Raw genomic sequence first — 12,291 nt, 5'->3', positions numbered from 1 at the left:
CGCTAAATATGTAAGATCTACGCCAAAATTCAACGCAAAATTAAGTAAGATTAGCGTTGAATGCGTTGATTTTATGTAAGATCTACGCTAACATTCAACGCTAAATATGTAAGATCTACGCCAAAATTCAACGCAAAATTATGTAAGATTAGCGTTGAATGCGTTGAATTTATGTAAGATCTACGCTAAATTCAACGCTAAATATGTAAGATCTACGCTAAAATTCAACGCTAAATATGTGAGATCTACGCCAAAATTCAACGCAAAATTATGTAAGATTAGCGTTGAATGCGTTGAATTTATGTAAGATCTACGCTAAAATTCAACGCTAAATATGTAAGATCTACGCCAAAATTCAACGCAAAACTATGTAAGATAAGCGTTGAATGCGTTGAATTTATGTAAGATCTACGCTAAATTCAACGCTAAATATGTAAGATCTACGCTAAAATCCAACGCTAAATATGTAAGATCTACGCCAAAATTCAACGCAAAATTATGTAAAATTAGCGTTGAATGCGTTGAATTTATGTAAGATCTACGCTAAAATTCAACGCTAAATATGTAAGATCTACGCCAAAATTCAACGCAAAATTATGTAAGATAAGCGTTGAATGCGTTGAATTTATGTAAGATCTACGCTAAATTCAACGCTAAATATGTAAGATCTACGCTAAAATTCAACGCTAAATATGTAAGATCTACGCCAAAATTCAACGCAAAATTATGTAAGATTAGCGTTGAATGCGTTGAATTTATGTAAGATCTACGCTTAAGCGTAGATCTTACATAAATTCTACGCATTCAACGCCAATCTTACATAATTTTGCGTTTTTTAGCGTTGACACCTCGGCCCGGGGGATGAACGGCAATTGCTAAGTGTTGGCACCTGAAAGAACCCAATGCAAAATCAGCCCAACAACAAGCATCATAAAGAACCCAACAAAAAGAGGCCCAGGTGAGACATAGCTAAAGTAGGAATGAATTCTAGGAGGAATACGGATAAATTGAGTACCCTAATAGAAGACCAGGATCTAATGAGAAAATTATAATGAGACAAAAAAAACTAATGTTCCAGGAAACTGAATGACAAAGCTAGCGTTGTATTTGGAAGATCTTGCACTCCTACCAGGAGCAATGTGACTAGAGCGTTTAATATTCATGTACCTAAACGCCACCCCAAATACAATGGCATAGCAAAAGATTGCCTTGAAAATCACCACGTCCCAAAGCTCCCCAAGAGATCTGAGTTGCTCTGCGAAGATCAAAATTTGTACCGAGTGACTCATTCGCGCCGCAAAGTCAGTCAACCCGTAAAACAAACGAACGCGCTGCAGTGACATTGGTTATTAGGTGTTGCATTTCTTTCTAATCATCGGCCACTGGAACCATTGCTTAAAAACAAAAAGAAGGACTCCAGCAAAGAAAAAATCCAATACGAAAAAACAGCGAACTTTGGTAGAAGATATACAGGCCACAGGGATAAAATAAACTCTTCACGGATGCAATATAAACAAATTAATCATGGGTCAATTCAAGACAACCCAAACAAAAGATATTTATGCGACTCACACCCCAAGATTCCCGATGAAATGTCAGTTTTTGGATAAAAGCTCTTGAGCAAAAAAGTTTTGATTTGCAATAAAAATTGATTGATAACTGACAATTAAATCTTTATTATTTTATATGAAATTGTATTTATTATATAACTGGTGAGTAGCTTCTAATTTACTGATTTTATACATTTTATTTTTGAATTGCTTCAGAATACCTTTGAAGCTTTGAAAGAGGGAAAATGTAATGTACACACCTCCATTTTCTAATTGCTCTGTTTTACCTAATGTCATCCATGTTTAGTTTAGTTTCTTTTTTTAAAATCTTTAGATCAATTTCTTTCCTCCAACTAGACTAACATGTTCATATTTGTAGACAAGAGGGTGCGTCAAATTATTCCGTTCCAACTGAGCAAAATTTCAATTTGTTGCTTCCATCTGATCTTTTTGTAACGAAGTTAGATTTAAATTTTTTGTTTTCTTTTTTATTTCATTCTTTTTAATCTTGTAAAAGTTGATCAGCATTTAGCGCCGCAAATTCCCAATGAAACGAATCAATTCAATAAGTATTTGTAGCGCATGTGTGTCAAGAATTCCAATTCAGCGTCCAAGGTAATTTATCTATCACCAAATTCCAAAAAAAAATTGAGAGAAAAGTTGACGGATAGTTACCTCAAAATTGTGTCAGATTGATATATGAGAGGTATTTACCAACCAAAAATATTTCGATTACTTTTTCCAATAATCCATTTGCTAATCAGGTGTATAAAATGATTTTGAGTTTGTCAGGTGGCCGCCTCAAGGCCAATCACAAACAAAAACATTGAGTAACTTAAAGCTAACTCAGAACTTAATTGGGTTGATTTTAATAACGACGCATGAAGCGATCACGGGAGGACTCGTTTAATTCAATTTTGGTCTGCTAAAACTCTATGTTGGAGTAGTCATTACCTTTTTGTAAGTATTATCTGAAACCAGATTTTGGTAATGTTTAAACAGCTTTAGAAGTTAGTTTAGTCACAAATATTTAAACTAGTCAAAACAAATTTTGGAAAGAATGCAAAATTTAAAAAAAATAGTAGCAGAAAAGTGCAGTAATAATCTCAGCATTACTTGATACAAGTGACTATGCAAAATCTATGCTTTAACTTTTACTATCCACCAACCCAGCCTGATTTTCATGGAAATCCTTTTCAAGAATTCAACTGTTAGACGTAGAATTTATAAACCTGCGAGAAAAACCTTCTAAATGCTCAAATCAGTCAAGGAAGTTTAACTAATTTCATCAAAAAGGTTGTAACGGCTCTTCTCTTTACAAAGAATCGGAACAGTTCGTTTAAGGGGTTACAAATGCGTCCCGATATTAATTTCTTATTGATAGATTTCGGGAACTGCTTTATCTTTAATAAAAAATGAGTAAAATTGCTCTACTTGATAATCAATTGACACCAACAACCAACTGTTCAGATTTGCAAAGCGTTTTTAACGTGAAACAATGCAATTTTTTTTATCAGTGATCGAGAATCTTAAAATAAATTCAAGTCTTTTTGTTCAATGAAATTGTGGCCCGAAAATTGGATATCATTATGCAAATTGTCTGATATTTACTATAATTATAATAAAAAGGTCACACTTTTAGAACATTTAACTGACCAAGAGTGACACTTAGTTTTTTTATTTTTAGCATTTCTTTATTTACTTGCAGCGACAACAATAACTGAATATAGCGCCAGTGAAAGCCCGTAGGATAGAAAAACTTTGTATTTTTCGCAAAGTCGTTTTTACTGATGATTTGTTTCCTGAGAAAGAAAAACAGAGAATATCAAATTAAATCTCATTTAACTAGTCAAAGTTAGTTGAAGCTTAAAGTCTTTGAGTAGGATTCCAGAAGCAGCACTAGCAAGCAGGAAATTTAGCACTCAAGAAACTTGAATACTGAAACAGAAAACGCGCTGTATGTTGAATTACTATACTCAAAACTGACAATTTCTATAAATTTTGGTAGTTTTTAAACTCTATTTTTTCTGCTTGTTGTTTTTCATTTCAATTTTTTCGTTTCAGAAAAGGATGACGTAGAGTCGTCAGAATGAGAACAGTTTTCACTAGCGTCGCTTAAACTTGTCTCATAGGATGTTTCTGGACTGTAGAACAATTGTCGAATGGTTTCTACTGACAAATAAATTCATTGCAAAGCAACAATAAAGAATCTGTGATAACTCATAATATCAGATAAATAATCTGGTAACTTGTAATAGCTTTCATAGACCGCGTATGCGCTTCACTACTCAATTATTGATTGTTGAGATGGCTCGAGCTGACTTCTTGTGCAATTCTCCAGAATTTTAAAAAATTTACTTAAAAAGTCGACAAGCATGGTAAAAGGAATTGGGCTTTTAATAGAATAAAATATTGAATATTTGCTTGTAATGTTATTCAAACTCTGCTTTTTAATTATTTTTTAAAAAATTTTGCTTCTTTAAGAAGCACGGCACAAACAGAGCTTTTTCTGACGACTATCAAAAAATACAATTTTTTTCTACTGGTGGTTTTACATGTCATTTCAGAAGAAGATGATATAGAATGGACAGAAAATGAGCAGTTTTCCCTGGCGTGGCGTCGTTTCTCATTTTAAACTAGTATCATGGGAAGTTCCCAAACTAAGTTGAATAACTGTCTAATGTTCTCCACTAACAAATCTATTCGTCGCTCAACAATCGTAGAGAATCTGATGCTAATAATATTATCCTCCATAAATTACACATGAACCTCACTACCCATTTATTGATTGTTGAGAGGGCTCGAGCTGACTTTATGTGCAGTGTTCCCAAACTTTTACCAATTAATTAATACGTCGATTAGCGTGATCAAAACAATTGGGGTTTTATTACAATCATGTACTGAAAAATTTAATGTCGTGTTATTCAAATTTTGATTTTTAGCTATCCTTTGAAACCTTTTGCCTTTTGATAAGCACGGCCCAAACACAGCCAACTCTGCTGCCTATCATAGAAAAATCTTTTATTTTATTGGTACAACAGAGGGCTCCACATTGATTTCTTATCAACTGCGGATTACAATTGGAATTTTGATTATCGATTAGAACTTTCAGAGCCTTATGTTTTCTTGGTAATTTGACCCCCACTATAATATCAACAATTATTACTGTATTTGGTCAAGAATACGCCGTGTTGGAAGAAACATCCTACGAACTAAACATCAAATGAGATTGGCATAAGCATGAGTTTGTTGAAAGGCCTTCTGATAATCAAAAAAACTTTTCTAGGCATAGATGAAAGAGATAACAATTACCAAACTTTTTTGTTGCCAAGCAAGATGTGGTTGGATGTCAAATATTCGAAGCCTTTAGCGTCTGAACTGACAGGAGTTAATGGTCTTACAGTCAACTACTGCTAAGTGGTACACACAGTAGTTCAAAGAATGTCATCATTGGCTGATCTGTTCTCAACACTGAACACACCTTGTATTCCTGCAAATTGTAACCAATCTTTAACCGACTTATCTAGGAGAATGTGCTGCATGTGCGCTAGGTTTACATCTGATTTAGCGTTGCATCCAATGTTTTTCGACACCTTACTTGTTCGGTTACGCAATGTTTCTGCAATTTCACGCTCAGCTCCCGCAAAAAATTCCCTCAATGTCACTGCCTATCGTAACTTGTTTGGCTTTTCTCGAAATTAAGTCCCTAATGCCTTTACGACAAATATCCGTGTTCCCAATAACTAAAACACCCCAAAACACGATCTTCTTTTTTCCTTCGACCATTGTTGACAGCGGAAAAAAGGAAATCAGATTACTCAAAATTCAGAAGCAAATCTGTTAATTAATCTAATGTTTCTACGGGCAAATCTATCGTTACTGGATTTTTGGTTCTTGCTATGACTCTTTGACTCATTTAACTCCAGTTGTTTTTTAATCGCAATTCATTTTGAATGCTCAGGATCCATCTCTTGAGCTCTACAATGTTTTGAAAAGCTCGGTACTTTTGCTTTGTTTGTTCTTTTTCCCAAAACGCAAGGATAACTCAAGTGATGTTTCCAATCTAACCGCATGGGATACCTTGCTCTGAACATCGACTTATTTTTGGCATATTACGATTTGGGCGCGAAAAAGTCCTTTTGCATAATAAAAGGGCAAAAAACGTATGATCTTTCCTCTTTTCTGATTTTGCATTGAGAAACTTTATCTTCTCAGCAAACTGCTCTTATAAAAGAATTTGAAGATGGATGCCTTCGCCTTTTGTCTTTGCTCAACGTCTACAACAAGGGTTTCGTTTGAGGACCGCTGTAATTAAAAAATTTTGGTCATTCGATTTTTTTTAATCTTTCCCAGTGAATATCAGAATTTTCTTCGTCACATTGTTTTATGAAGACCAATGTAGGTATTATAACTCTATTTGAGACAAAAACTAGGATTTTTTTCTCCGGAATTCCACTTTGGTGGCCTCAACTGGGCCAGCCAAGTGAACCATCAATTGACGTGAGTTACTCAATTCTGAATACTTGCGTGTGAATATCCTTCTTGAGGCCGCTTGCATATTTCAACTATGAAACATCCTCCGCATCCAGTATTTCAGCTATTCTGTTAGCCAAAAATAATTGCTGTTTTCGATGGGAATTGTGTATTCAGAAAAACATGGCAGTTTAGTCTTTCCGAAAACAGGTTTTTTTTATTGTCATTCATTGTTCCTTGAATATCTGTATCTCTAACCTTGCTGCAATGACTGCTGCTTGTAATTCCGCCTGTGGTTTTGAAATTGTCTCCTTGGTGCCGGTTCGTTTTTTCAACAACAAATGTTAAATTGACTGAGTGTTGTTTTGGTTGAGGTTTTAGGCGGTTCTCAGCTCATGTTATTTCTTTAGAAGCAGAACCGCATGCAAGATGTTCTCTTTATTGCTTCACAGTACTGAAGGTAACTTTCAGCTACAAATTAGAAAATTTTTTCCACTTCCAACGATTCGTTTTTTATCAGACTCATGCTTGTTGTCCCAATGTTGTTTTTATAATCTAGATGCCTTTCAGAAGTCGCCTAATGTGAGAACTAAACGGAGCAATCAATTGTATGTGGTAAATACTAATTAAGCTAGTAACAGGATATTACCTAATGATACTAGATTCACTTATAGTCCAAGCACTAAAGATCTGGCCGCACCTGGTTCAACAACAAATAGTCTTTCGCTGCCGATTGACCGCGGGTCTTCTGGAACTGCTTAGCTCACTTTCAAAAATACTACAATGGAAAGAAGTCGAAATTTTTATCACGTTCGGGAACATGCATTAACTGTTTCTGACTTGATATCGGCAATCAGTACTTTGGATTCTTCACGAATTGTAAAAACTGTTCCAACCAAACAGTGTATTAGATCATTCCCTGCTCGTAATTTGTCTTACAGCCATACTTATTTGTATTTTGACGAAGATTTGTAGACAAATGCATATCGATTTGTGCCACGTTGCCTTCGTTGTTCAAGTTTAGCTCCGGACGGTGGGTCAACTGTTTCCTTAAGCTACTTTTCTTTTCGAATTCGTTCAGTATACAAACAAGCTCGATTTCAGCAATTGCGTCTGTTGTTTACTGATCTATGTTTTCAAATTTGGGTCACACTCCAAACTTCACTCTTATCAGTAAACCTAATCACAGGCTGTGCTGTAATTTTGGTGAGGTTTAGTTCGGGCTAATAATATAACATTTCCCCTTCGTACCACTATCCTGTGAACTTTGTTGTACTTCCTAGTACCATTCCATCCTGAAGTTTTTTTTTGACTGATTGATTGACTGCGTTGATTCTGGAAAAATAGATTTCTACGTCAAAACTTATTTTGATTTTATCAGCGTTTTCTGCCGACTATCACAAAAATATTTTTTTCTGCTGGTGGGTTTACATGTCATTTCAGGAGAAGATGATATAGAATCGACAGAATATGAACAGTTTTCCCTGGCGTCGTTTCTCATTTTAAACTAGTATCATGGGAAGTTCCCAAACTAACTGTAGTAATTGTCGAATGTTCTCCACTAACAGATTTTTTTGTCGCTCAACAATCATAGAGAATCTGATGCTAAATGGTAATATCTTCCATAAATTGCACATGCAACTCACTATTCATTTATTGATTGTTGAGATGGCTCGAGCTGACTTCATGTGCAGCATTCCCAAAATTTTATCAATTACCTAATACGTCGATTAGCGTGATCAAAACGATTGGGGTTTTATTACAATGATGTAGTGAAATTTTTAATGTCGTGTTTTGGAAAAAAACGTTCTACGAAACAAACATCAAATTAGATTGGCATAAGCATGAGTTTGTTGAAAGGCCCTCTGATAATCAAAAAAATTTTCTGCGAATAGAAGACAGAGATAACAATTACCAAACTTTTTTTGCTGCCAAGAATGACGTTGTTGGATGTCAAAGATCCAAAGCCGTTAGCTCTGAACTGACAGGAAATAATGGTCTTACGGTCAACTACTGCTAAGCTGTATACACCGTAGTTCAAAGAATGTCATTAATGGCTGATCTGTTCTCAACACTGCACACCTTGTATTCCTGCAGATTTTAACCAATCTTTACCCGACCTCTCTAGGAGAATGTGCTGCATGTGCGCTAGGTTTACATCTGATTCAGTGTTGCATCCAATGATTTTGGACGCCTTACTTGTTCGGTTCCGCAATGTTTCTGCAAATTCACGCTCGGCTCCTGCAAATATTTCCCTCAATGTCATTTCCTATCGTAACTTGTTCGCTTTTTCTCAAAATTAAGTCCTTATTACCTTTACGACATATATCTGTGTCCCCAATAACTAAAACACCCCAAAACACCATCTTCTTTGTTCCTTCGCCCATTGTTTACAGCGAGAAAAAGGAAATTCGATTATTCAAATCTCAGCAAATCTGTTAATTAATCTAATGTTTCTACGGGCAAATCTATCGTTACTGGATTTCTGGTTCTTGCCATGACTTTTCGACACATTTATCTCCTGTTATTTATTAATCGCAATTCATTTTGCATGCTTAGGATCCATCTTTTGGGTTCTACAATGTTTTACAAAGCTTAGTACGTTTGCTTTGTTTGTTCTTTTGCCCAAAACGCAAGGACAACTCAAGTGATATTTCCAACCTAACCGCATGGGATAGATTGCTCTGAACATCGACCAGCGACTTATTTTTGCATATTACGATTCGGGCCCGAAAAAGTCTTTTTGCATCATAAAAGGGCAACAAATGTGGCATCTTTCCGCTTTTCTGAATTTGCTTTGAGACAATTTATCTTCTCAGCAAACTGCTCTTGCAAAAGAATTTGAAGATGGATGCCTTCGCTTTTTGTCTTTGCTCAACGTCTACTACAAGGGATTCGTTTAAGGACTGTTGTACTTATGGAATTTTAGTCACTTGGATTTATTTAATCTTTCCCAGTGAATATCAGCATGTTCTTTGTCAAATTGTTTTATGAAGACCGATGTAGGTATTTTAACTCTAGTTGAAGCAAAAATTAAGTTTTTTTTCTCCGGAATTACACGTTGGTGGCCTCAACTGGACAGCCAAGTGAACCATTACTTGTCGTGAGTTACTCAATTCTGACTACTTTCGTGTGAATATCCTTCTTGAGACCACTTGAATATTTCAACTGTGAAACATCCTCCTCATACAGTATTTCAGCTATTCTGTTAGCCAAAAATAATTGCTGTTTTTGATGGGAATTGGGTATTCACAAAAACATGGCAGTTCAGACTTTCCGAAAAACTGTTTGTCATTCAGTGTTCCTTGAATACCTGTATCTCTTGCTGCATTAACTGCTGCTTGTAATTCCGACTGTGGTTTCGAAATTGTCTCATTGGTGCTGGTTTGTTTTTTCAACAACAAACATTAAATTGACTGAGTATCGTTTTGGTTGAAGTTAGGCAGTTCTCAGCTCATGTTGTTTCTTCAGAAGCAGAAACGCATGCAAGATGTTCTCTTTATTGCTTCACAGTACTGAAGGTAACTTTCAGCTACAAATTAGAAAACTTTTCCCACTTCCAAGGATTCGTTTTTTCATCAGATTCATGCTTGTGGTCCCAATGTTGTCTTTTTATAATCTAGATGCCTTTCAGAAGTTGCCTAATGTGAGAACTAAACGGAGAAATCTATTATATGTGGTAAATACTAATTATACTAGTGACAAGATGTTACCTAAAGATACTAGATTCACTTGTAGTCCAAGCACTAAAAATCTCGCCGCACCTGGTTCAACAACGACTTGTCTTTTGCTGCCGATTGACTGCAGATCTTCTGGAACTGCTTAGCTCAATTTCAAAAATACTTCAATGGAGAGAAGAAATTTTCGGGAACATGCTTTAACAGTTTTTGACTTGATATTGGCCATCAGTACTATGGATTTTTTACGAATTGTAAAAACTGTTCCAACCAAACAATGTATTAGATCATTCTCTGCTCGTAATTTGTCTTACAACCATACTTAATTTTGTTTCGACAAAGATTTGTACACAAATGCATATCGACTTGTGCCACGTTGCCTTCGTTGTTTAAGTTTAGCTCCGGACGGTGGGTCAACTGTTTCCTTAAGCCACTTTTCTCTTCGAAATCGTTCAGTATACAAACAAGCTCGATTTCAGCAATTAAGTCTGTTGGTCAGTGATCAATGTTTTCAAATTTGGGTCAGACTCTAAACTTCACTCTTATCAGTAAACCTAATCACAGATTGTGCTGTCATTTTGGTGAGGTTTTATTCCGGCTGATAACATAACATTTCCCCTTGGTACCACTATCCTGTGAACTGTGTTGTACTTCCTAGCACCATTCCATCCGGAAGTGTTTTTTGACTGCTTGAATGACTGCGTTGATTCTGGAAAAATAGATTTCTAAGTCCAATCATATTTTGATTTTATCAGCGTTTTTCACAACTTCTTTGAAGACAAATTGAGGGCTCATCTGATGGCAAAAACCACTTACTACGCATCCTCATTTCGTTAGAACTGCGGAGGCTCACTTCGTGTCCCTTACTTGTACTCCAATAGTTTGAAGCTCATATGCGTGGCGAGCCTGGTTGAAGAAAATTTTCTTCAAACAAAATCAGTTGTTCGGGAGAAATCAGTTTTCTTGGTAATATCTTACAAAAATTGCACATGCACCTCACTACTCATTTATTGATTGTTGAGACGGCTCGAGCTCATTTCATGTTCAGTATTCTCAACCTCTTATCGATTACTTAATACGTCGATTAGCGTGATCAAAACAATTTGGGTTTTATTATAATGAAGTAGTGAAATTTTTAATTTCGCGTTATTTAAATTTTTGATTTTTAGCCAACTTTTGAAACCGTTTGGCTTTTGATAAGCACGGCCCAAACACAGCCAACTCTGCTGCCTATCGTAGAAAAATCTTTTATTTTATTGGTACAACAGAGGGCTCCACATTGACTTCTTATCAACTGCAGATTACAATTGGAATTTTGATTATCGATTAGCACTTTCAGAGCCTTATGTTTTCTTGGTAATTTGACCCCCGCTATAATATCAACAATTATTACTGTATTTGGTCAAGAATACGCCGTGTTGGAAGAAACATCCTACGAAACAAACATCAAATGAGATTGGCATAAGCATGAGTTTGTTGAAAGGCCCACTGATAATAAAAAAAAGTTTCTGCACGTAGAAGATAGAGATAACAATTAGCAAATTTTTTTGTCGCCAAGCAAGAGGTGGCTGGATGTCAAAGATTCGCAGCTTTTAGCGTCTGAACTGACAGGAGTCAATGGTCTTACGGTCAACTACTGCCAAGCGGTACACACCGTAGTTCAAAGAATGTCATCAATGGCTGATCTGCTCTCAACACTGCACACCTTGTATTCCTGCAACTTGTAACCAATCTTTAACCGCCTTCTCTAGGTGAATGTGCTGCTTGTGCGCTAGTTTTACATCTGAATCAGTGTTGCATGCAAGGTTCTTCGACGCCTTACTTGTTCGGTTCCGCAATGTTTCCGCAAATTCACGCTCAGCTCCTGCAAATATTTCCCATTATGCCACTGCCTATCAAGTCTTGTATGCCTTTTCTCGAAATTAAGCCTTTATTGCCTTTACGTCAAATATCCGTGCTCCAATAACTAACACACCCCAAAACACCATCTTCTTTGTTCCTTCGCCCATTGTTGACAGCGGAAAAAAGAAAATTAGATTACTCAAAATTCAGCAAATCTGTTAACTAATCTTTTGTTTCTACGGGCAAATCTATCGTTACTGGATTTTTTATTCTTGCTATAACTTTTCAACACATTTAACGCATGTTATTTATTAATTGCAATTCATTTTGCATGCTCAGGATCCATCTTTTGAGCTCTACAATGTTTTGCTACGCTTAGAACTTTTGCTCTGTTTGTTCTTTGCCCAAAACGCAAGGATAACTCAAGTGATGTTTCCCACCTAACCGCAGGGGATAGATTGCTCTGAACATCGACCAGCGACTTATTTTTGCATATTACGATTTGGGCCCGAAAAAGTCTTTTTGCATCATAAAAGGGCAAAAATATGGGATCTTTCCGCTTTTCTGATTCTGCTTTGAGACACTTTATCTTCTCAGCAAACTGCTCTTGAAAGAGATTTTGAGGTTGGATGTCTTCGCTTTCTGTCATTGCTTGACGTCTATCATAAGGGATTCGTTTAAGGACTGCTGTACTTACGGAATTTTAGTCACTTGGATTTATTTAATCTTTCCCAGTGAATATCAGCATG

The sequence above is a fragment of the Convolutriloba macropyga genome, chromosome 2 (genome assembly GCF_964194025.1).
Source record: "Convolutriloba macropyga chromosome 2, txConMacr16.3, whole genome shotgun sequence".
In the NCBI taxonomy this organism is placed as follows: domain Eukaryota; kingdom Metazoa; phylum Xenacoelomorpha; order Acoela; family Convolutidae; genus Convolutriloba; species Convolutriloba macropyga.
The sequence above is the reverse complement of the archived record's forward strand: the minus strand, read 5'-3'. Positions refer to the sequence as shown.